Genomic DNA, 27,542 nt, shown 5'->3' with positions numbered 1-27,542 from the left:
GGTTTTGGTTGGTAGAAACATTTCTTGAAATAAATGTGTTTTGGAGAATCTCTACATGTGAAGAGCAGTTTGACCTTTGTTTTGCTGAAGGATGAACACAATTTGAGGTCATTTGCATCTTAAAAGTCACTATAGTCACCTTTACACCAGCAGTAAACTGCATATTCAGTGTTTAAATGGGCTTGTGTTTGATGTTACTTTGCTTCAAAATGTTCTTCTGAAGATAAAAACACCACCGAAGATCAAATGATTATTTTTTTATGAATTTGATCTGATCCCAGTCCAGAGAGTGAGTCCAATACTTCTCCCTGAATTCAGTATGGATTTAAAATAGATTTCCAATCTGGATGGGGTGAGAAGAGAAGAATAAAACATGACAAAGTATTGTAGGTGGTGTTCTAACCAAGGTTATTATCCTTATCAAAAACTTATTGTTAAATGAAAACTAAACCACAGTTATATAAAGTCCACCTGCAATACGCCAAAAGTTTCTAAACTTTTGATCATTTATTTATGCTTGTCTATTAGACATTAACTCATAAACTCATTTTATGAACTTCAGCCATATTTTTTAGGTGCACAATTGTACAGGACATCTTTGGATGCAGCATGAAATTATGCCTTCACTTTAACTAGGAGACCCAAACCTGTTCCAGCATGACAGTGACTCTGTGCACTAAGCCATCTCCATGAAGATCTGCTTTACATGGGTTAGAATGGAAGCTATCATGCTTTAAAACTCTAAAACCTATTGAACACTTTTGGGATGACTACACCCCAGGACTCCTCACCTCACCAACATCAGTGCCTGACAGTTCTAACAACCTGGTAGCTGAAACAATCTTCACAAATCTCCAAAATCTCTTCATGAAAGTATAGAGGAGGTTATAACAGCAAATGCAGACTAAATGTGGAATGAGATGTTTAAAAAGAAGCACATACCAATCTTACACTCGGATGTCCACAATCTTTTGTCTATACAGTGTATATTAGAAACTAATAAAATACCAAAATGAAATCCAAAACTGTGTTTCCTTGTAACATCCCAGGTAGCAAATACTTCTAGCCCTGATTTGGCATGAAGCCTGCACAGCTGGCATCCAGTCGGCACTGGCATACAGCACGTGAACCGAACATGACCCAGGTATGGTAAAGATGGCACCGTCTTTAAGGCGGCAAACAAGATATGGGCCAGTTGTTAAGTGTATAAATGGAGTTAATGGACTTCAGAATACTGTTGTTCAGGCATTTTTTTATATGAGCTAAGGGTGTGTTGAAAGTGGCTAGTTTTTTTGAGGCGACATGTGGAACCAACTTGTTTGGTCCTACATAGGTATAGTCATACATTTGAGAGAGATATGGCTATGCCATGGGAGATATGTGGCCCAAATTCTGGCAACCAGACCTGGTCTAATCATGTACCATTATTCATTGCTGTATTTGGGCCAAGTGAAAGTGGGTTGTGTGACCTATCACTTGGTCAAACGAATTTTGCTATGTGTGATGTAGTTTATTTTCTTGCCAGTGATTATAGATTTAGATTTCATACTAATTAAAGCGACAAAGCAGGTTAGTGTCTGTCACCGCTTATAACAGTTGTTCCTTCACCCCTCTCTGATTCCCTCTCTCCTGTAGTTGATAAGATATCAGACAGCTTGTCATGTTGCCCAGAAAACCACAAAACACAAACCTCTCTGTTTTTCCAGCAGCAGAAAACTTCATGTTCCAAAGTGCTTTCCTCCATAAAAATGAAATACAGAATTAGCATTAGTATATTAGCATTAAAAGAGCAGATTACTGTAGAGGTTCTGGCAAAGCAGAGCAAAGAATCTGAGACAAGATAATATCCTTTAACTTTTACTTCATTTTCTTAACACATTGTGTTTATTTGATCTAAAACCCAAATGGACTGAACTTTTTAGAATGGACATCTGATTGATGATCTATTATTACAACCATAAAAAACATCACACGTTCCATGTGAAGCTGACAATCGATTAGCCGGTTTTCTGTGGGAGCTGCCGAATCATCTCTCCTGTCAAACTTCAGTCATTCGAAACACACTTACACATACTGCAGCATATTATTAAGACTGAAGTCCAGTACACATGAAATGAACTCATTAACGGGCTTGATTGGATATATGAGGTTGTTAAAAAAGTTTCGAGACTAATGTTGTAACTGGTGCTATTGTGATTATGGAGGGCAAGTTAAACATAAAAATCTGTGTAAAACTGTGCAACAAAGATGTTTGACATGACATACGTTTGGCATACGGCAATGCTGCAACGAGTGGCATGGAAGATACCAAGAGATCAGGAAGTCCTTCAACGAGCTCAATACCCAAAAATGTCGAAACCATTCAGCAACTTGTGCATGATGATCGTCGGAGAACATTTCACATGATCTCACTTCCGCACCCACAGACACCTCTGTAACTGATAAAAGTGTTAGTCCCAGGCAGAAGAAATGCTAAAATGAATAACATAATTTTTTTTTTTTTTCTTTTTTGCCATGCTTAATGCCAAATTTAGGCCTAAAAAATAAAGTGACAATATATTACAATTAGTAAAAGAGAATGAGTCTAAATGAGTTTAAATCATCATTACATCATGACAAGCACACTCCAAGAATCAAACTTCCATCTTCCCAAAAGAATGGAGCTTATTATAACTGCAAATGTAGACTGACTATGGAATGGGATGTTCACAAAGAAAAATCATACCAATCGTATGCTCAGGTGTCCACAAACGTTTGTCCTAATAGTGTATCTTCATCGCTTCCATTTTGCTGAAAATGGAGACATGAATAAAGCATGAATTTCACTCGGAGCAGGGAGAGCACCGTGATCCACTTCACAAACACTCGACTGGTGCTCGCACAGAACACCTGAAGGCACAGGTGTGTTGATTGAGCAGATAACAGCGTTTCAACTGATGTTGCCAAAACAACAGCTGAACCCATTAACACCGACGACATCTCCGTCCCGCTCACTGCATTATATTTTTCCATAACATGAACACATTCACAGTAACATCAGAGTATTTCAGATGAACTATTAGAAAGTGTATACAATACTGATTTGTATTTAATTCCTGGATTGAACCACTAAAGAGATTACATCTATGCTACAAGCGACTGCATGATGAGGATTTTGTTGGTCGAGGAATCCAAAAGCGAACTCATACCCCACTCATAACCCTCCTGCGAGCTCGATATTTCGTGAACATCAGGCTGTGAGTACTTCGTTGCTGCTTAATGTCTCTTCGAGGGGCATAAATCAGCTATGACAACACATGTGGCAGCGTGCACGTGCATTATTCATAGAGGCTGCGGAACAGACGTACGCCTAAAGCGGTGTTTAACACTGTGCACATTAAGTAAACAAACCACGTAGGCAGCTTTCCGACGCTGTGCCTCTCCTCCGTACTGATAATACTGATGGCTAGCTGTTATCTTCCACAATAAGCCAATAGGACTGTTTATTTATTTACTTTCATGCAAAGATGAGATAATGATAGAAACGATTACAAAACGAATGGATGTGGAGTTTGTATATGATGTTTATTCTCGGCCTCATTTCTGATTCAGCAGTATAGGGGGAGGTGAAAATTTTTCTTTTTCTATTTCTATTTAAATATTTTTATAGTTTTTATTAAATATTTCTCCAGTAAAAGTCAAACTTCTTACATTTTGTTATCCTGCATATCAGACCTGTTGAAGGAGAGTGGATTCTACAGTTACACACACCAAAACAGAGAAAACATTTACTTCACACTAGTGATGATCATTTTAGTGACTCGGTTCTTTGAATCTCGTTTATCAAAATGAACGAAAGTCTTGTTTTCATTTCGTTCCCTTGATCAGATATAACCCATTAGGTTAGAGAACATTCGAGAAAATGTTTGATTTGGCACATGTTTTTACGCTGGATGCCCTTCCTAAAGCAACCGTCCCCATTTATCCGGGCTTGGGACCGGCACTAAGGCTTGTGCATCCCTAATGGCTGGGGTTGGTTCCCTGACCGGGGATCGAACCTGGGCCGCAGCGGTGAGAGCGCCGCATCCTAACCACTAGGGACCCTCAACATGTCTACATACACACACTTTAACTATAGTTCCAATAATTAATAACAGAAAATGCAGCTAAGGACAAATTATGATAAACAGAATGAGTAGCTTCACCTCTCATATCTCCTGGTCTGTGTCTTTAGCTCTTTTTATCACGTGACTTCCATAATTATTGCGACAATAATGTCAAAAAAAACCCTGATCTATTACATTGTGTTGTGTCTAAATCAATCTTAAAGACTCGTTTAAAATGACAAATCGTTCATGAACGACCCGTCACTACTCCACATGCCACTCTCCCGCCAGAACCGGCAGTATAATACAATTTTGCATTTACTTAAATTTGGAAACCCAAACCTGTTCCAGCATGGCAATGCCCCTGTGCACAAAACAAGCTCCTTGAAGATATAATTTACATGGTTTGGAGAGGAAGATCTTGAGCGTCCTGCTATGGAGCTCTGATCTCAATCCTACTGAACACCTTTGGGATTAATTGGAACACTGTCTGCACATCAGGTCTCTTCACTTCACCTACATCTGCATCACCTAAGTTTACTCACACCCTCGTGGCTGATGCACACAAATGTCTACAAGCTAGTGGAACATCTTCCCAGAGGATTGGAGGGAATTATAAGAAGAAATTGGAACTAAATGTCATGTCAATTTATTTCAAGTTTAAGGACTTTTCACAACGGACATTGTCTCAAAGCACAAAATTTAAGAGTTATCAGAATTTAACCGTTAAGGTGAGCAATGTCTATTTATCCCTGATGAGCAGCCATGACAACTGTAGCAAGGAAATCTCCCTTAGATGTTTTGTGAAAGCAACCTTGAGAAGAACCAGACTCAAAAGGGGAACCACTTCATCCTCATTTAGGTGATACCAAAAGTGTGATTATTAATATTTAAAACAATACAAAACACCAGAGAGTGAGAACTAACATGAACATCGGAATGGAAGATTATGAGTAATTTTCTTTTCTACAGTCTTATATTGTGGAATGTGGAATGCAATGCTCAAAAAGCACATGCCATCTTCATGACCAGGTGTCTGCAAACTTTTGGCAATATAGTGTATTTAATTTATTCAATATTCAATTTAATAGATTTTTATTCAACTGTTTATTCAATTGAATATCAGTGCACTCTCATGTGCTTGCCTTATCTTCTCTTCTCACCCTTTAATGTCACATTGCACTTGGACCAGCACCTGGCTGCAGCTATGATTAAAAGTGCAGTATTGAAGCTGTTGTTATTCTTAAAATAAGATAAAGGCAAAAGTACACCTCCAGATGTTTTGGATGATCTGCTTCATGCATGTCTTCCACATGGGATTCTGTGTCAGTCGTGGTAGAAACTTGAAGGTGCACCAAAGTGCAGCAGAGATCTGAGACACCACCAGGAATGTTTATTTTTAACCTTTAAAGTAGGGCTCTCTGAACAACATGGACTATCTAAATCAGAGAGAGCAGGTGAGATGGACGAGGATACAGCTGGTTCCTGAGTCAGTACTGAAGCATGAAAATAGCATTATTGACTCCATGGTTTGGTTCGTACACTTGATGAATGTTGAAAACATCTCCTTTCTCTACAAATTCATATAAAACTGACAAGTTGATGGCAGAAACTTCTAGAAACTTCTGGAACCAAATGTTCCTGAAGCACTTTTTGGAAATTGTATGTCCTTAGAGAAGCAGATTCGTACTTAGTGGATGTCTGGTCAGTTTTGACAGTTGACCCATGAGCCATATATGTTCCTTGGGGACTTCTGGAATTTTCTTAATGATATACAGTAAAACCCCATTGGATGAGTATAATTCGTTCTTGAAAATTGCTCGTAGGTCCATTTGCACGTACGTTCGAACTGATATTCCCCATAAGAATGAATGTAAAAGTGATTTAATCCGTTCCGAGATCTCATTCGATTGCTTTTTTATGCACTTAAAAAGTATTTGTAGCCTATTTTAACAAACAAATACACCGCAAATGACCGTAATGTAAACATAATTTAACACTTACCCATGTGGTAGTGGTTGATTGCGAGTGTAAGACGTGCACCACGCTCATAACCTCCTCGGTTTCCATGGTAATTCTATTTACTTTCGTTTTCCCAGCACCATCACTGATTTTCTTGGGAGACATTTTTCAAGATTTCTAGTACAATAAAAAATATAACACTAAAAAAAGTTGTGTTTTGCTGCACTGAACAACGAGAGCGACCGACTGACACGAGATGAACTAAGCGACTGATGCTTCACTCGGCCGAAAACAGAGAACTTTGCTGGAAATAGGGTAAAATATTGCTAATTTACTGAATTAGCATTATACGAGGTGGTATCAAAAGGTTTCGAGACTGATGTTGCTAACTGGTGCTATTGTGACTACGTGCGTTACCACATCTGCAATTTCATCATGGAGAGCAAGTTAAAACAAAGAGAAAACTTGAAATTCTGTGTGAAACTGGCCAAATCTGCCGCAGAGACGTTTGGCATGACATACGTTTGACATACGGCGATGCTACAACGAATCGTTCGAGGTGTTTTAAATGGCACATGCACTAAAAGACAACGAGAGATCAGGAAGACCTTCAACGAGCTTAACCGAAAATGTCGAAAGCATTCAGTAACTTGTGCATGATGATCGTCGGAGAACAATCCACATGATCTCACTTCTGCACCCACCCTATTCGCCAGATCTGGCTCCTGAGGACGTTGCCCTCTTCCAGAAGATGAAGAACCAACTCAAAGGTCGCCGTTTTGACACTGTTTGTGGAGATCCATCCATCGGTGCTTGACACACTTTGAAAAGAAGACTTCCAAGACACGTTCCAAAAGTGGCAGGAACGCTGGGAGTGCTGTATTGTTGTGCAAGGAGACTATTTTGAAGTTGATCGTGTGTAAACGTAGATAAATAAAGCACTTTCTTATGAGCAGGGCAAACTTTTTGATACCACCTCATATACAGTTAAGGAAATGTATTCACACTCTACCTGGTGTTTAAAGGGTTCAAGGTTTATTCGAACTTTCAGCTTGCATTAAAAAATGAAATGTGTAAAAATGTCAACTGAACTGAATAAGAAGATTTAACAGCACTTTTGATTGACAACTGCTATTGAATGCATATCTATGCTCTCTCTCTCTCTCTCTCTCTCTCTCTCTCTCTCTCTCTCTGTCTACCTCTCCCTGTTATCTCATTCAGAGGATAAGTATTGACAGCTTCCCTTCAAAAATATGAAGAGTATGTAATCCTTACCACAGTTTATTGATGCACAGAGCCAAGGTTGAACTTGACTTGAGATTGTGAGATAGATCAAAGATAAGCAGAAAACTAGTAGACATAGATTACAGAGATAAAAAAATTTGAAGAGAGAGAGAGAGTGAACGAGAGAAATAGAGGAAGCCAGAGATTTATGAGCTTTGAGGACTCGCCTCAGTGTTGAGGTCCATCGAAAGAAAAACTCGCACTAAAAGAGACATCGGAAGAACTTTAACTCTGATAATAGCTGCTGCATTGCGACCACCAGAACACAATAAAGCCCCTGTACTGGCTGTGAAACACGCGCTCTGAAATGATGCATGAACAAGAAAACTTTTTCACCCTGAGTACAATGTTTACCAAAGTATCCAAAAAAAGGTTTCTGCGCTGAACATCCCGTTTTGTTAAGCGAGTTCAAATTCCAGCTCCAACAAAACAGCCACTGCGAGGTCCTAAAGCAAGTTCTTTAAACTTCAGCTTCAACCGTTCAATTGTATGAAATAAGATATTTATATGAACTACAAGTGAATCAAAATATTTTTCATGTCTGGAAAAACGTTTTTCAGGAATAAAAAAACACTAAAAGTTTTCCAGAAAACTGTTCCATGTGTCTTAGATAATGAAATCACAAAACATCTGGCCGCATTGCCACTGAAAAGAAAAACAGGAAGCTGGAATTGGAGTTCTGAAAAGAATTCATGCAATGTTTTGTTTTTGAACTGTATTATAATAAATGCAAATTTCTTCGAGTTACAAACGGGTGGAAATTAATTCAGTAGAGTTTTAGCTTCATTGATAAAAATATACCAAAAATTATAGGAACCCCAACTTTTCCAGCATGTACATCTTCCCCAAACTGTTACTACATAATTGGAGCTACACAATTGCATCATATGTCTGAGGATGCAGTAGCATGAAATTTTCTCTTGAGTTACAAGAAACAAACCTGCTCCAACATTCATTGATTGGAGTGGAAGATCTCCTGCTATTGGACCCTATTGAACACGAATGAATGTGAACGCTGGCTGCACCCCAAGCCCCCTCACCTCACCTACATCAGTCCCTGACTTTATTAACACCCTTGTAGCTCATTGAATCTCTTCACAAAATCTAGTGGAACATCTTTCCAGAAAAGTGAAGCTTATTATAACAGCAAATTGGGACTAGATGTGGAATAAGATGTTCGAGAAGCGATCTTATGGTGAGGTGTCCACAAACTTTTGGCAACAATGAGAACGTAGGCATTGAGGTCAGAAAAAAATCTGGATCTTTGTATTTAGTAAATGCATTCCTTATATACAGATTATGGTTGGATTTGTTTTGTTCTCTTTCACTATTTATATCAGTTTGCTGAGATTTATAGTTGCATGTGTTACTATGTGTTACCAACCTTGAAAGCCACCTCTCAGATTCTCTTGTCAAACATTCTTCATGTAGCAACTTCCACACAACTTTGCCTTGACTCAATCAGCACACGTCAGCCTGCGGAATGAAGTCATCGTCAGCATGAATCAATCTGATGTTTTCCCGAATAACGCTTGATGATAAAGGACACAACAGTAACTAGAGAAGTTTTGGAAAATTTTGCAGCACAAAAGCAATGAAGCTTGACTATTGTGTATCACATTTGAGAACTCATTAAATGTTCCTTCATCCAAAGTCATGAGCAAGAGAGAGTCTTCCTCACTAGAACAATCCTCAAATGTCATACGAACCAAAACCATTAGCTGCACTCTGTCTGTCACATTGATTCATTCAGTCTTCGCACTAGGTCTTGTCTTCAGACAGTAATTCGATTCTCCATGCTACACTAGATGGACCTAGTAGAACATTTTTAATCACAATTGTTATGCTTCATTAGCCAATCAGGTTTTACCGGTGGGGCCAAGTGAGGCCAGGGCTTTTTTATGCAAAACCTTTCGTACTTCCTTAAGCCACAAGTCACTCTTTCCTGGATGAAGCTCCATGGTGTGAAATTTCCAAAGTTTGGCCAACCGCTTGAGAGCATTCAAATAGTGAGAGGTTTTTTCATGCATCCATTTGCCTCTGCAGGAATTCAGTGTATCGTCGAGCCTTTGTAGAATAACCGATCTTGCTCTGCTTTTCATGGACGCAAGGACATTACTCCTGCACAGGTTTTGGAGGTGGACCCAATTTTGGTTGCCATCCTGTGAGCTCAAAGGGTTCTGAGAGAACAGCAGGGGGGAGATGAATATGCAGCATCCTCTGGGAGTCCCACTACACGGTGATGTTTTCAATAAAAAAAAAGTTGCATCGTCCTTCAACCCAGCAACAACCTCCAGTCAGTCAGTAACTGATACATTGATGAAACTCATTACATGTAGTATACGTATAAAAACATTTGGTTTCTTATCAAAATATGATTGAATTGCTTAGAATTGTACTTAAATAAGATTGTTTTAATAATCATTAGAGAATAAGAATCAGAAAAGGCTTCATTGCCAAGTATGTTTTCACTTACAAGGAATTCATGGCGACAGAAGCTTGCAGTTGTACATTTTTATAAAAGATAAATCAAATAAAAATAAAATAAAATAAGGCCGTTTGCCAAATGCCATGAATGTAACTGAAATGTAAATTTGCTGTTATAATCAGCTCCACTCTTCTGGGAAGATGTTCCACTAGATTTCGTAGAGATTCATTCAGCTATAAGGGCGTTAGTAAAGTCACTGATGTAGGTGAGAAAATGAGGAGGCCTGGGGTGTAGTCAGCGTTCACATTCATGTTTAATAGGTTTGGAGCTCTATAGCAGGGGATCTTCCACATCTTCCATCCCATTGAAAGCAGATCTTCATGGATCTTCATCTTCCTTCTGCACAAGAGCACTGTCACACTGGAACGGGTCTCCTAGTTCAATGAAGGGAAATTTTCATGCTGCATTCAAAGATGTCTGAAGGTCCCCTGGTGGTCTAGTGGTTAGGATGCGGCGCTCTCACTGCTGCGGCCCGGGTTCGATCCCTGGTCAGGGAACCAACCCCAGCCACTCTTAGTGCCGGTCCCAAACCTGGATTAATGGGGAGGGGTTGCATTAGGAAGGGCATCCTGTGTAAAAACATGTGCCAAATTAAAACATGTAGATGATCCGCTGTGGCGACCCCTAACGGGAGAAGCCGAAAGAAAGTTTAATTCAAAGACGTCTGATACAACTATGTTGTTAGAAATTCAGTGAAACATCTTCCCAGAAGAGTGGAGGTTACTGTAACAGTCAATGGGAATTAAATGTGGTATGGGACGTTCAAAAAGAAGCACATACAATAGCAATCTTGTGGTGTCCACAAACCTTTGTTCATATAGTGAATGTGTTTTATATCAAACTTTTAATGGATTCTTAATGATTTTGTAACAATATTTTATTTCTTTGAAAAAGTGCAACACCAAACATACACTACTGTATTTATTCTACTGAAGGGGCAGTAAATCCCCTGATTCCAGCCCACCTGAGCTTTGTATGATTCGCTTCTAGCAACAAGTGAAAAGTAGAAGGGTATAAAGAGAGAGAGAGAGAGAGAGAGAGAGAGAGAGAGAGAGAGAGAGAGAGAGAGAGACTACACCAAAGGTTTTCGCATATATTAAAGTAATTGATCCAGTAATATTTGATTGACCTGCCATTTAATATTTAATGTTTTATATAAAACCTATTACAGCAGTTACTCTGAACATTGTACAAACCTCCGCAGTCTTGCACTGTAATATCATGTTGCGTTGTGTTTTCTCAGATCATCTGGTGTCATCTTATTCAATAATTGGTACAATAACTCTGTCTGTAAGTAGTTGTTTATGTTTACCCATACATCATTTCTATTTTAGATGTATTTTATTCAAATCATTTACTCTGCATCCTATTTTCACCCCACTGGAGATTGTTGTCTCCCTCTGGGGGTGGGTCTCAAAGCATGAGCAATGCAGCTGCAATTCAAGCTTCACGGAAAACATCCCAGAAAAACATCTCAGGAAAACATCCTAGGAATAAAAATATGATCCCAATATCCAAACGATGTCCTCGCATCGCTCTAATCAGCTTAGAAACATAAGCCTGTGTAACTGTGTGAGAAGAACAATATATCTACGCTATCGTACAGCCTGTGGTGGAACCCGTCGAAGAACATCATGTTGTTTATTTTACCTGTGTAAGCTGTGCATATGCAATCCCCCCAAAAAGCTCCATAGTAAGAGCTCCCTGAGCATATGCGATTGAAAAGCTCGGGTTGTTTGCCCCTCGTGTATTTGTTTGTGGATGGAAAACATACTTCTCTCTCTCTCTGCCTTTTAGTTCACACACCTCAGGGCCATTCTGGTGGTCCGGTGATGTGTGCTTTGATGAAGCCGGAGGGCACAAGTTTCCCCCGGCGCAATAAATAGTTTACAAGGTGGAGACAAATATATCAGTATGTGAAGCAGCTTCAAAAACACATTGAACCAAAAGCCTTAAAGCCTCTGTTTCACAGCTGAAGGTGATCAACTTACTGCTCGACTCGACTATCGATTCCTTCTCGGTCTGCGAGGTTCGCTATCTGTGCTGCTGAGACTGGGAACTCTACTCAGTTTTTTTCTTTAGCTAGACCAATGCTTTCTCAGATTTTGCATTCACACTGAAGATGTTTTGTGATCATATGATAAAGTTCAGACAATCAAGAAGACATCAGAACCTGTTCACACCTGCACTTAGTGCTGGAGTAACAGCAGCTTTGTGAAGTGGCCTTATATTTTCATTCCTCTATATACATTGTATGGATACAAGTTTGTGGACACCTCACTATAAGATTCCTATTCAATTCAATTCATTTTTATTTGTATTGCGCTTTTAACAATGAAAATTGTCTCAAAGCAGCTTTACACAGATAATTTGGTGATTAAAAGTGAATATGTTCTTTATAAGTTTGTTCCTGATGAGTGAGCCGGTGGCGACTGTAGCAAGGAAAAACTCCCCGAGATGGCATAAGGAAGAAACCTTGAGAGGAACCAGACTCAAGAGGGAACCCATCCTCATCTGGGTTGCACCGAATGTCCATTTATAGCAGATATACGATGTTGTGGGGTGCAGTGATGATGATCAGAAGCGAAAAGTAGTCCTGAGTCAGTGTAGGAGACTGTTGACATTAACTACAGTCCAAATCCATCCTCAAAGCGATCGTTCTTACTCCAGAATTTCAAGGAACCACCCAAGGCGTTGATGAGAAACCGTCCCAAGCTGCACAGAGCGGCCTATCCAGAGGCAGACCTGGACGAAGTAGAAAAAGGGGCAGGAACATGTGCATCCTGAACATCTCATTCCACATTTAGTCCTCATTTGCTGTTATAGTAATCTACACTTTTTAAAGAAGATTTCAGACTAGATTTTGGTACTGATGTAGGGGAGGTGAGATCTGGGGTGCAGTCAGCCTTCACGTTCATCCCAATAGGGTTAGAGCTCACAAGCAGGAGATCTTACACACACACCTCCAGCCTATGTGAAGCACATTTTCACTTAGCTGGCTTTGTGAACATGGGTAATGTCATGCTGGAACAGGTTTGGGTCTTTTAGTTCAAATGAAGGCAAAATTTCATGCTACGAAATCCAGACATCTTATAAAAGTGTGTGCAACTTTGTTAGAAATGTAGTGGAACATCTTCCCAGAGGAGTGGAGCTTTATATTATAACAGAAAATTAGGAGTAAATGTGGAATGAGGTGTCTAAAAAAGTGTTCAATTTAAAGTGGAAGACACTTCAGGTGTCCTCTTTTGGACTTTTGGACTGTCTACTGCTTTCTGCTACACCACCAGTCACGAGAACTTCCCCTGATTTACTGGAACACGGTGTGTTTGAACATTCAGGTGGATGCCATGATGTTCCTTCCATGTGCCATATTTAAAATAAGAGCACTGGTCGTAAAAAAAGGCATGCATTTAGCTCCTGTGTAGAACTGTATAGATTTGACTTAGATATGATTGCGCGTGCATGTAGTCTATGTGTGTGCGCGTGTGCGTGTGCGTGTGTGTGTGTGTGTGTGTGTCTCGCCCCTCCCCGCATGCTCTCACTTACATCTCCCGTCTCTCCGCGCGCCCGCGAGCAATCAGAATAGACGCGCTCAGGCTGTCCACGGTCCAGCAGCGCGTGCAACATGTCCTCAGACGTGCAACTGCGCGAGCGAGCGAGCGAACCGACCGATCACGGACAAGCACCGAGCGAGGAGTGAACGCCTAAGAGCACGTAGGTCCATCCTTATCTATTTATACAGATATATATCTTGCAATATGTGTGTATGTGTATGTTTGTGTGTGCGCGCGCGCGCGCGAGCGCGTCTGTCCGACCGTGCGTGTAGGCGCATAGAGATGCACAGAGCGGATTTTTCTTTTTATCCCTTTGGATAAAATTAACAAAAAAAGAAATGCGCAGTCCAATCGCGTAACATTCGGTGAAAAAAAAAAGGTGCTGGGATGAAACCGTGGTGTGATGTTCTCCAGAGGAGAAGTCTTCATGTTTTTTTCTTCTTCCTCGAACTACTGTGGCTGGATGAAGTGATGGCAGTGTGAAAGCTCGACAGGCAAAAAAAAAGAAAAAGGAAAGGCGCGTGTCCAGATGTTGGAAACATTAACGAGGTCTGAGGCTCCAGGCTCTCACTGCCATGTCCAAATGTCCATCTCACTGTCCTCCTCAGGTTTTTAGGACAGAAGCTCAGATTATGAAAAAGTGTTTTCCTGTACAATTTTCAGGCTTTGCTTACATCAGATGTTACAGATGTTACAGATGTTCGGTGTGGTTTATTTTTGTGTTCGCGTTATTCGGCACGCTGGGTTTTGGGGTTATTCACTAAAACTCATGAAATTTCTTTAGCAAAATAATATATATATATATTTATATACTGTATATCCACAAACAAACATAAACAAAATATATTTTTAACAAAATAAATAAATATGATTTTTGCATAAATACAATTATACAAATAATATATATGTTACCTTTATCTATCTATCTATCTATCTATCTATCTATCTATCTATCTATCTATCTATCTATCTCAATGTCTCTCTCTATTTCTCTCTATTCACCCTTTTTCTATATATATCTAACTCCCTCTCTGTCTCTCAATTTCTCTCTCTCTGACTCTAAATTTTCTCTCTCTCTCTCTCTCTCTCTCTCTCTCTCTCTCTCTCTCTTTATATAAAGTTACTACATATCTCTCTCCTATTCCTCTTTCTCTGTCTTTATCCCCCACTATTCCATTTCTTTTTCCTCTTGCTCTTTTCTCTCACTCTCTCCCTCTTTCTCTCTGTTTCTCTCTCTGTCCACCCTTCACTCTATCTCTCTCTCTCTTTCTCTGTTTCTCTCTCTCTCTCTCTCTCTCTCTCTCTCTCTCTCTCTCTCTCTGTCCACCCTTCATTCTATCTCTCGTTCTCTTTCTATCTCTCACACTCTCTATGTGTCGATGCCCCTCTCACTATTTTGCCACCCCCCCAAAAAACACACACACACACACACACACACACACACACACACACACACACACACACACACCTCCGACATTACTTTCTTTGTATATTTCTGAAACACATCTTTGCTACATTCTGTATGGATGTAGGAAGAATCATGTGTGTTACACGGACGGGATCACGCCTTTATTTATTTATTTATTTATTATTTTTTTTATTATGATATCAGGAGGCCCTTGAGCTGAATCCTGGTGAAGGAACGAGATTTTAAAAAATTTGATTGTGCGATCTGCGTCACAGAGCTCTTGGCTGCGCTTGGAGCCGTGTGTGTGTGTGTGTGTGTGTGTGTGTGTGGTGTTCATGTGGTTTGAGAAATGAGCAGGACCTGCAGTCGATTGTGGGCGATTGTGAGGTGTGAGCGCGGCTGATGAATGTGGTGACCCTGAGCCTTCGGGGTGACGCCTCGGGGTGACGCGTAACGACTCGGAATCTGCTCCATTACGCTTATTGACGTCTCTGTAGGAGACGAGACAGAGATCTGAGTGAGACATTTACAATCATAATGAACAGGTTAAAGCGTTGTGTGTGTATTCGTGTGTGTGTGTTTGTGTTTGTGTAGCATGATACCTAAATAGAAAATCCATCTGCGCTCACCTTTGTGAAGATCGTTTCACCTTTAGGCCTGATTATTTATTTTAGTATTTTTTTTAAACAATAATTAGTGTGTTATTTCTTTTTCTCATGAAAGCCTCACGTGTGAGTATCACATAGGTGTGTCATCTTAGTGGCAATTTTCGAGTCGGATCACCAATAATCAATATCTACAGATTATTTAGTGGTCAGATGGTGATGACTAAACCTTAACCTCTGGTTATCAATGTTGTCCATGGGGATGCCGTCAGGACGTATATCAGGGAGCAAGAAAAAAAAATGCAAACGTGCTATCAGTTACACTGTGTGTGTGTGAGGAGGGTTGATAAAAGGAAAAAGAGTAAAACTGTCTGAGGATTTACATCAGAGCTGCTCCATTTGTCAGCGGAAATCAATTCCATTTCACAATAAAATACCGCAGGATAGAACGAGGATGTGGAGAGTAACATGCATATACTGTATGTATAAATGTATAACTGCGTAAACAAATATTGTTGGAATATACGACTAAACATCAGGATATATTTGGTGACATTCGGTCGCTTAGAGTAGTTTAATTTATAGTTCTGTACCTTAAGAAAGAAATGTGTCTTTATTTTTTATTCATTATTCTACTGGAGACTTTGGTCTCAGTTACCTCAGTTGCATCCTGCACTTAAAATGAGTTCATTATGTTTTTTTTTCATAATATTATGCATTAATTACTGACATGAATATTTTTCCCTATTTCATTTAAATGGAAATCCCCCCAAAAAATTAATAAATAAATGTATTTATTTCTAAATAATTTTTTTTTATTAATTTATTAATAAAAAAATATAAAATGTAATAAAATGTGATACAATTTATATTTTATAATAATAAATTAATAAACGTAAAAAGATCATTTATAAATAAATAAATGTATTTATTTATAAATGTATTAATTGATTTATAAATAAATACATTGATTTATTTGTTAATTACATTTTTTATGTTTATAAATGTATTATTAAAAAATATAAAATGTAATTCAAAAATATTGTTTTTTGTACACAGCACTGTAAATTCCCGTAATCAACAATTGTGCAGTTGCTTTATTCTTTTCATTAAAAAAATAAATAAAAAGAGAACAGTATAATTAAAAAAACAATAATTCGCAATAAATAAATCAGCGATGGGAAAAAAGTGAGGAAGGGTTTCTAAGCGAATACGCTCAATGACGCTACACTGACACAACTACACTCTACGGTCAAATATATTGAGACACTCGTCTTTTCCAGCCATATGTGCTTCTTCTACGTCTGGATAAACATAGCATAAAATTTTGGCTTTACTTGAACTAGGAGACCCAAACGTGTTCCGGCATGATGCAGTACCCCCTGTGCACAAAGCCAACTCCATTAAGATCTGCTTTACATAGGTTGATAAATGTGGAAGATCTCCTGCTATAGATCTCCAACACTATTTGGATAAATGTGAACACTGACTGCACCCCAGGGGTCCTCACCTTCTCACCTACACCAGCACCTGAATTTACTAACACCATTGAAGCTGAAGGAGCTTAAATCTCCACAAAAATCTAGTGGAACATCTTCCCAGAAGAGTGGAGCTTATTATAACAGCAAAATGGAGACTCTATGTGGAATGGGATGGTTAAAAAGCACATACCAAAATTATCCAATCCAAATGTCCACAAACTTTTGACTCTTTTGACTTTTCACTCCATATCAAAACTGCGACTGTAATCGCGCGCTGATTATGTGTAAGAAATTCAGATTCAAAATGTCATTAATCCAGAACATGAACACTTTTGACGTATCAGACTTCTGCACACGAATGTGATCGTGCACACACTCACTTTCCTTACTCATAGGGGCTATAATGCAGTGTACTGTGTGTGTGTGTGTGTGCGTGTGTGTGTGTCGCTGCACTCAGACAGCCTCAGGTGTGTCTTTGTCTTTGTCCTATCGTTCATCCAGTAATAATGCTGACTGCCAGTTCCACACACGCACCATCATTATCATGTAAACACTCGCAACAAAAATGAACACACGACACAAAGGACACCACTGTATGGATTTTACAGCTGGGTCTTACAGATCTCCTGATGCGTGCACACACAAACACACACACAATAAATAATTAAGATAATAAAATAATAAAAATCGCAAAATAAATATATAATTTGTGTGAACACACACACACACACACACACATATACATGCATACACAAAAAAACATACATAACACATGAACTTAAATTTTTTCATAGTTGCTTTGTCTAATAATACAATCGTTTTTCTTTTTTTCTTTTTTTCTCATTAACTTACAGTCAGTTCCTCATAATGACAAAGTGAATATATATATATATATATATATATATATATATATATATATATATATATATATACTGGCGATCAAAATTAGAGAACAATTTATAAACAATTGAACAATTCTGAAATAATGTCATCTTCACTGCTCAACAGTTGAAGGAGTTTTTGTCCTGTCTATACCATGCTACCAGAACACCTTTTCCACAAAATAACTAAGGCATTTAAAAAAAAACATTATTTTGCAGAAAACACACTGATCAAAATTAGAGAACACTTTCAGATACCTCCCAGTTATTGGTGTTAATCTGGTACCTGGTGCTAATTTCCTTGATTATCTGTAAACCCCTATTTAACTGGCAGCCTAACTTCCAGGTTTACTGACTCTGCAAGATGGTGGGCCGTTCTAAAGTGACTGAAATTCTCCGGCAGCAGGTTGTCCAGATGAAGGCCAAAGGGATGACCCTATCAGCCATAGCAAGACAAGTTGGTCGTTCCAAATCTGTGATTTCAAGAATATTGAATCTTTACAACATCACAAACTCATTCAAGTCCGCCAAGAAGGCTAGTCGTCCACGGAAGACAAATACAAGAGAGGACAGGATCCTGCGGAGGATCTCAATGGGCAACCGTTTCCAAACTGCAGCTGGAATTGCTCACCAGTTCAGCGCTGAACAGGGTAAGGATCTGTCTCTTCATACAGTGTCTCGACGTTTAAGAGCATTTGGACTGAAAGCCCACTCTGCAGTGACCAAACCTCTCATTAGCAGAAAGAACCAAAAGGCTAGACTAAGCATGTTGTGTGGACAGAGGAGAACTGGTCCAAAGTTCACTTCAGTGATGAAAGCAAGTTTAATTTATTTGGGTCCGATGGGAAACATTATGTTCAGCGACAAACTGGAGAAAGACTGAACCCAAAGTGTGTAAAGAAGTCAGTGAAAAGTGGAGGAGGAAGTGTCATGGTTTGGGGCATGTTTTCTGCAGCAGGAGTTGGGCCTTTTATACAGCTACATGGCAGAGTGAATGCAAATGTTTATCAGAACCTTCTTCAACAACATATGGTTCCTTCCCTGAGTTCATCACCCAACCAGCCCGCAGTGTTCATGCAGGACAACGCTCCATGTCACACAGCAAAACGGGTAAAGCAGTTCCTTGAAACTGAAAACATTGAAATAATGACATGGCCTGCCCAAAGTACTGATCTCAACCCAATAGAGAAGCTCTGGAAAATCCTTGGCGACAAAGTTATGGCCAAGAAACCCACTACAGTCACCGAACTGTGGAGGAGACTGGAAGAAGAGTGGACCAAAATCACACCAGAGCAGTGTGAGAGACTAGTGCTGTCCTGTGGCCGCAGATGTGCTGAAGTCATTCAGAGCAGAGGCCTGAGGACTGTTGTAACCTTCAGAAAATTTTGTTGTAACCTTTTTCCATGCTACAGTCATTGTTGTACATTAATTTTGATCAGTGTGTTTTCTGCAAAATAATGTTTTTTTTAAAAACATTTTAAAGTTGTTATTTTACTTATGCTTAGTTATTTTGTGGAAAAGGTGTTCTGGTAGCATGGTATAGACAGGACAAAAACTCCTTCAACTGTTGAGCAGTGAAGATGACATTATTTCAGAATTGTTCAATTGTTTATAAATTGTTCTCTAATTTTGATTGCCAGTGTGTATATATATATATATATATATATATATATATATATATATATATATATATATAACGTCTATAAGTATTCATTCCCTTATGCAAATATATAATTCTGTATAAAGCTAAATGGATAAAGATGTCATTTTATATATAACATAGTTAGATATAATCGAATTAGAATAGAATTAAATAAAAAAAAAAAAATCAAAACAAACCACGTGAAAGCACGTTTCTCTTCTGTTAATACACAAAGGGAATTTGGATTCGGAACGAGATCGAGAACGCGACATGGGTGCAGGGTTTTTTCACTCAGTGCTACATGTCCTTATTAACATCATTCCCTGTGAATGTGTGTGTACCTGTGTTTATTTTTCCCGGGTCATGTTTGAGAATTTGGAGATTTTTAGATCTTCTATTTCCATGGCATATGTTGAAGAAATGAATGCTAGAACGAGTTTTTAAAGACCACACCTTCTGAATAGTGTACTAGGTGACCTTCAAACTAGCACAAGGCGTCTGGCAAAAAACATACCTGATCTCAGAACAATGTGACCGCACGCATGGCCAACAGCAAAACAGATTTCCATTTGAATTGATTGAATTTAAATTTTCAATTTTACTTGAATTTGCTTTACCATAATACAGCGAAAGAGATTGTTAACCAATAGGAATCCCTTTTTAAATTGCCTTGATTTATTTAATTAATACAATGAAACCCATTAAGATCCCTCTTGATGTTTAATATAGTGTAGAAGTAAAAAAAAAAATGGAAGGCATATCGTTTCACAAAAAATGTTTCCGGCCAAGAACCGGTAAGGAGGAAACTGGGTCAAAGTATCTTAGACTTTCTGGATATTAATGTACATGTCCAAAATCATACAGATCCAGGTTTAGAGATTCAGTTAATGTTCACGTCAAAAATAAGAATGAAAATAAATAAATGATACGTCTGTACGAGGTGGTATCAATAGGTTTCGAGACTAGTTTTGTAACACACCAACAGGTGGCAGCACAAGGCTGCATGCACAGTCACAGGGAGCACCGAACCTTTAATGCCAAAATACATCGTCCTGTGTACATTATTAGCTGTACAACTGGTGACCCCGTGTGTGACCACGTCTGCAATTCTGTCCACGGGCGCACTCTGTCACTGAGCTCTCCTTACACGTGAGTTTCTCGATGGAAAAACACGATTTTACTTCTGCACCCGCCCTACTCGCCAGATTTGGCTTCTGCAGACTTCGCCCTCTTCCTGAGGATGAAGATGCAGGTTTTCGTTTTGACACCATTGCGGAGATCCAGCGCGAATCACAGAAGGAGCTTGACACGCTTCGAAAAAAGAAGACTTCCAAAACATTGCTGTGCAAGGGGACTATTTTGAAGGTGATAGTGTGTAAAGGTAGATAATAAAGTACTTTCTTGTAAACAGAGCTAGTCTCAAAACTTCTTAAAACCATCTCGTATGGATAATCACCTTGCGTATTTCACAACCCGAGGATCTTCTGCTGGGATTTTCACACACAACAGTATCCAGTGTTTACACAGAAAAAACTGTCTAAAAGTGGAGGATCTGCAGGCTGAAACACCTCTTGAGAGACAGAGATCAGAGAAAAATGAATAGAGTGCTCCGAGCCAAATAATCACTCTTTACATCTGTGGTGAGCAGAAAAGCATCTGAGAATGCACAACACATCAGGCTTTGAGGTGGATTTTTCCTTTTCAGTCACGAACAGCTTGACCCAAATTCACTCCAAAGAAGACTGCAAGAAGACTATCCAGTATAAGACTTTTTCCTTATCCTGCTGTTTGATGTGAAGATTTACTAAAGCACTTGACCTGCTGCTGCCACGTGATTAGCTGATTAGTTTCAAGGCATTTCTAATAAAGTGAAATGTGAGTTTATGTGTGTTGGTAAATGCAGGTAAATAATATTGCATTTAAAACTACAATATATTTACGTATTAAGTTTAAAGTGAGTCGGATTTGTGTATTCGTGGAATTCCAGGGTTACCGGTGTGTGCCGAGCGTTCTCTAAACCTTAATGAGGTGGACTGCACTTTGATTGATCGTATCTGAATGTGGAATTGCTTCCTGACTGGCTTCATTACGCTGAGAAAGCTGACAATGCAGCATCCGGGTGCTGTTCCAAAAAAAAACCTCTTCAAATGCATTAGGTTCATTCAAAGACCGTGTTTTTTTGTGAAATTGAATCTGTAGTAACAACAACACTTGTAGTTTTAACCGAGATTATCCTGCAAGATTTTTATTCTCATACATTTAAGTTCTCGGTTATAGGCTCACATGCAATCTTGTAAATTCCCACTTTATTCCCATTAATTCCTGTTTATTCACATATATGGCGGAGTGGTAGCTCAGTGGTTAAGGAGCTGGGTTACTGATCGGAGGTTCAAGACCCGGTATCGCCAAGTTGCCGTTCTTGAGCAAGGCCCTTAACCCTCTGTGCTCCAGGGGTGCCGTATCATGGGGGACCCTGTACTCTGACCCCAGCTTCTGAGCAAGCTGGGATATGGGAAGAACAAATTTCACTGTGCTATATCCAGTCCTGCTGTAGTTCCTTCCCAAGGCAGTAGATGGAAATCATGGTAACATCAGCCTCTTTTCTCAGACCGGAGAGATACTCTCACAGATGAGTGATGCACACAGACCTTAAATTTGCTTGTTTGCCAATTTACACTTACACAACAATCTACTAACTGGAGAGGGTGAAGCCTGGGATGGGCTTCTTCTCATACACGTAAATCCGGACACTCTCCTGCTCTCCTGGTCTCTCAGCCAGAAATGTTTTAAACGGCTGGAATTTGAAGCACCGATTGCTCTGGTAGGTTTGAAAAGACGCATCACGTGTTTCACTGATGCCAAAGCATGTACATTATATGAACAAAAGTATGTGGTCACCTGAGCATAAGATTTCTATGTGCTTCTTTTTGAACATCCCATTCCACATTTAGTTCCCATTTGCTTTTTTAATAAGTTCCACCCATCTGGGAAGATGTTCCGCTAGATTTTTGTGGAATTTCATTGGAAAACAATGTGTTAGTAAAGAAACAGGTACTGATGTAGATGATTCTGGGATGCAGTAAGTGCTCACATGCATCCCAATAGGTTTGGAGCTCTAGAGCAGATCTTCCACTTTAACCCATGCAAAGCATATCTTCATGGAGCTGTGGAAGAACCACATATGGCTGGAAAAGTCAGGTATCTTGACTTTCGGTCATATAGCGTATATAAATTTCTGACCACACACACACAGTTTGTGAAAAAGCACTAAGACTTGTTTGATGCACTTAAAGTGTTATAGAAAGTCTACTGAATGTGGCATTTCAGTGGGACTCTAGATGGAGTCTTTCAGAGGGAGTCCTCTGCAGCACTGCAAGCTTGTTGTGTAATTTATTCAAGAAGACCAGGTTTGTTGATAGCAAATAATTTCCACAACAACAGCAATGTCCTTGAAAGACAAAAAAAAAGAGTGACGTGAGGTGCGACTTCATTAAGAGAAAACGTGACACGGGTGCAATCTTGAGACAAGAAATAAAGAGGCACAATGGAAAAATGTAGTTCACACACACACACACACACACCTCACATTACTTTAATTAGTGCAGCAAATGACTCTAAAACCTGTCGGAGTATTAGTTAGTGACGTTATGTAGAGCGTTGTTGCGTAACGAGCGAATGTGAGTGTCTGGAAGGAAAGGAGGAACAACCAGAGAAAGGATGAAAGAAAAAGATATATATATATATATTTTATAATTAAATCTGCTGTCTCCTTCACACACACAAACACACAGACACCCAGAAAAAGTGCTCTTTTCTGTGCATCAGAGTGCAGCAATCTCGCGGGCGGATCAGTCTCAAATCAAAATGGAGTGGCAGAGAGGACACAAGTGGCTCGGTAGCACGTGTCGGCTTGAACCCCTTCACTTAGCGCTAGATGATCCATCATCCATGCGATGCGCCGTTTATTTGAACCATACAGCAAAAGCATTTGCGGTAAAATGGTCCAGAAAGGTACAGATGTGAACGGTAACCGCAACCTTAATAAGTGTTCGAATTGAGCGATGCAAATCGCACTGCAGCCGCCTGAGACGAGACGAGACGAGACGAGACGATAGGAGAGCACGTATTTCTGATTGCATGGTACAGGCTGAATCATGAAAAATACCCTGAAAAGCTTTAAAAGATGGAAGTTCTGAGGTAAAGTAATTGTGAAAAGTCACTGATTGGACTAAAGACATGCGGTGTGTAGGATGATTTCTCTACATACACTGTGACCCTGCACTCCATAGGTATTAGGGTTGTGCATCTCCATTAATGAGGCAGATGGCATTCAAATCTCAATGTATAGCCAAAGATACAATACATTAACGATACATATGAAGCAGCTACCGATGCGATACGATTCCCCCAATTACAATGCAGTGCGATCCGGTTTGGATTCGTTTCAACACGATGCAATGTGGTGCATTAGTAGAATTATGGTGCTGTGAAATTCCATATGGTACAGTTCACTTTTATTTCTTTGGTTCAGACAGACAGCAAATCATCAATTTATACTTGCCTTTTGCACATGGCCCTTTCACAAACATGCCTTCCTCTCTCTAGGAAGATACAGCTCTACCTCTGCCATGTTAATCTGTATTCTATGTGACTCTCGAGACACACGCCTAGTATTGTGATACGTCATATTCATGTAGCAGCAGTGGTGCTGGAAGAAACCCCCCCCTAGAAACAGTTCAGCGAGGAGAAATCGATCTATATATATAAAATATTGGTTCCTTTTTCAAAAATTGAAGTACTAATGATTATTTATAAATGCAAATATATTAAAATGTATGTAAATATGGTAAAAACGATGCAGGCACGTCTTTAAATCAACGATGCAAATCAGTGGATCTTATCATCTCTACAGGGTTTACACTAACCAGTGGAATTTTCTAACTCTTAAGTATTTGCCCCCCTATTTGTTGTCTTCCAGTGTCAAATTAAATCTTATGAAAAATGTATTCTCTCACTTTTCTACAGAAATAACATTCAAGTGTTAAGACGTTCTCATTAAGGAAAAAAAAATCCATAAGTATTTATCTCCTTAGTATGAACTGCAAAAATGCAACAGTTACAGATTAGATTTTTATTTATTTATTTATTTCATTTTGGGGGTTTTTGCATGTTCTGCAAATTACACGGATTATTTTGCTGGACAGCAAAATAGGATTTCGTTTTCAGTTGGATTTAAATCTGCGCTTTAATTTCCAAAAGCCATTTCAGAATACCTTTTTTATTTCATTTGCCCCTTTTTCCTGAATGGAAACATTTCTGGTTGACTGGAACAAATTATTCTGAATAATTGATTTATATTCGGCTCCATCCATTTTGATGCAATCAAGCTGTCCGGTTCTTCCTGCTGTAGAGCAAACCCTGGAGCATGATGCTACCATCACTATGCTTGATAATAGGAGTGTTCTGTGTTTGCGTTTGCCAGCAAGTGGCTCCAAATTACAGATATTTATTGTGTAAGTGTACAATGGGATGTGGGTGGGTGTAAAAAAGAATACACATTCATTGTTCATTGTGAGCCCTTCAAATTTAAATACTAGCTCTAATTTCAATTGCACCTATTTATTAATTTATTTGATGACATTTTATTGCTTTAGTGATTCACTTTGACATGAGCATGCTTAAATAAAACAGCAAAATGAGAAATAAACAGGCATTAATATAGTATGTCAGATTTGCTCAAAACATTTTTTTTCTATAGTTCTCCAAATGCCAAATAGATCATTATAACATTGGAGTGTCACACACTGACCACCAGTGATTCAAAGCAGATATTTCAGTAGAAAACCCCTGACCTCTGTTACCCAGTTCTTACTGGCAGTTCGTCTCCACATCTCTCCATTTAAGGTTCTAACAGGTCTGCTGTGACCAGACTGTCAGAGATGCAATAAACTGCACAGCAAACTAAACAGGGCAGATCACAGGCGCACAGCCATCATGGATTTAACAGCTGACGATTCCAGGACCACTCCTTTATTTGCAGTCGGTGGCAGACGCCGTCTCTGGCTGCGTGCTGCCTGTGGAGTTTTAAAAGACATGATATAAAGAGACAGAGAGGAAAAACAGGGACAGAGAAGATGGAGGTGAAAGAAAAAGGTGGCTGTGTGAAAGTCATGTTTTTGTGTACTGTACATATGGTGCATTTCATATATATATATATATATATATATATATATATATATATATATATATATATATATATATATAAAACACACACACACACACTATATTGACAAAAGTATTCGTCTGCCTTCACATTCAAATTACCTTAAGTAGCATCTGATTCTTAATCCATAGGGTTTAATATGATCTTGGCCCACCCTTTGCAGCTATGTCTTAGTATGCTGAAGAATTAAGAGTCCTTCCACTGGGACTAAGGGGCCGAGCCCAACTCTAGAAAAACAACCCCACATAATAATCCCCACTCCACCGAACTTTACACCTGGCACAATACAGTCAGACAAGTACCGTTCCCTTGGTAACCGCCACCCCGAACTCGTCTATCGGATTGCCAGACAGTGAAGGATGATTTGTTATTCCAGAGAACATATAGAGTGCTCTAGAGTCTCGTGGTGGCGAATGGTGTGCATTTATCCCTGATGAGCAGCTGTGGCGACTGTGGCAAGGAAAAACTCCCTTAGATGTTATGAGGAGGAAACCTTGAGAGGAACTAGACTCAAAAGGGGAACCCATCCTCATTTGGGTGACATCAAGAGTTTGATCATCATTCAGACACTTAGGATGTAACAGTGTGTCACTAAAGGAGCTGCTCAATGATGAAACTGTTTTATACAGGGGGTCAGAGATGTTCTCTAGCAATGATGATAGTTTTGCTACAATCCTCCTTTCTCCCACCTCCTGTACAGTGTCCAGAGGAATCCCCAGGATTGAGCTGGCCTTCTTGATCAGCTTGTCCAGTCTCTTCCTGTCTGCAGTAGAGATGCTGCTGCCCCAGAAGACCACACCATAGAATATAGCTGAGGCTACCACAAAGTCAAAAAAGGTCTTCAGTAGCTCTCCCTGCACTCCAAAAGACCTTAGTCTTCTCAGCAGAAAGGGTCTGCTCTGCCCGCATTTTCCTCGCATTTATCTGGAGGCACTCCATTAGCACCAGTCCACAAAGTTCTGTATCAGTCCTCTGCACTCCCTGTCATCATCATCCGTGATCAGACCGATGATAGCAGAGTCATCAGAGAACTTCTGCAGGTGGCAGTTTGCTGAGCTAAACATGAAGTCTGCAGTGTGGACGAAGAAGAGGAACAGGGCTAGAGCCGTTTCCTGCGGGGCTCCAGTGTTGCAGACAACAATGTAAGACTCACATACACGAGTCCTCACATACTGTGGTCAGTCTGTGAGGTAGTCCAGTATCCAGGCAAACAGATGATGGTCCACTCCCATGTACACTATCTTAGCCCTCATGAGGGCAGGTTGGATGGTGCTAAAAGCACTAGAGAAGTCAAAAAACATGACTCTCACAGTGCTCCCAGCCTTTTACAGGTGTGAAATAGCCCGATTTAGGAGGAAGATGACCGCGTCTTCTACTCCAATGCTAGGTTGGTAGGCAAACTAAAGTGGATCCATTGATGGGCTCACCAGAGGTCGGAGATGAGTAAGGTCCTGCATCCCAATGTCTTTATCAGATGCAAGGTCAGTGCTACTGGTCCCCAAAGTCTTTTGGGCACGACGTCTTTGGTACAGGCACCACGCAGGATGTTTTCCATAGCTGTGGCACCTTCCTCAGCTTCAGGCTCAGGTCAAACATGTACAGCAATATGCCGCACAGCTGGTCTGCAAAGGTCTTAAGGAGCCTGGAGCTGATGCCGTCTGGGCCCGCAGCCTTCCTCATTTTGATCTTCCTGAGCTCCATTCCGTACAGTCCTGGTGGGTACAGTATTCTCCACACAGAATTTGATGTAGTCAGTGATACAGTCTGTCAGATTGTCAATATCCTCCCCATGAGGATTGCACATTTCCTCCCACATACAGTAGTTGTTTCAAAACAGTCTTTCAGAGCCTCACTCGTCTCATCAGACCATGTCCTCACTGTGTGAGAGGGAGCTGGTTGCCTGAATACAAGGGGTTTTACACAGGTAGG

At 39.7% G+C, this 27,542-nt stretch overlaps 1 protein-coding gene across 1 annotated transcript in view; it reads left to right on the top strand.

Annotated features, from left to right (window-relative positions):
• Positions 1 to 13,393: 13,393 nt before the first annotated feature.
• chrm2a (cholinergic receptor, muscarinic 2a) overlaps positions 13,394 to 27,542 on the top strand; it is a 103,215-nt gene continuing 89,066 nt past the window's right edge. The window contains exon 1 of the mRNA XM_046859602.1: positions 13,394 to 13,533. The gene's annotated coding sequence lies outside the window, so the exon portion shown is untranslated. The remainder of the gene's footprint in view (positions 13,534 to 27,542) is intronic.

The sequence above is a fragment of the Silurus meridionalis genome, chromosome 10 (assembly GCF_014805685.1).
Source record: "Silurus meridionalis isolate SWU-2019-XX chromosome 10, ASM1480568v1, whole genome shotgun sequence".
NCBI lineage: Eukaryota > Metazoa > Chordata > Actinopteri > Siluriformes > Siluridae > Silurus > Silurus meridionalis.
Note: the sequence above shows the minus strand (reverse complement) of the source record. Positions and strands in the feature narration are given on the sequence as shown.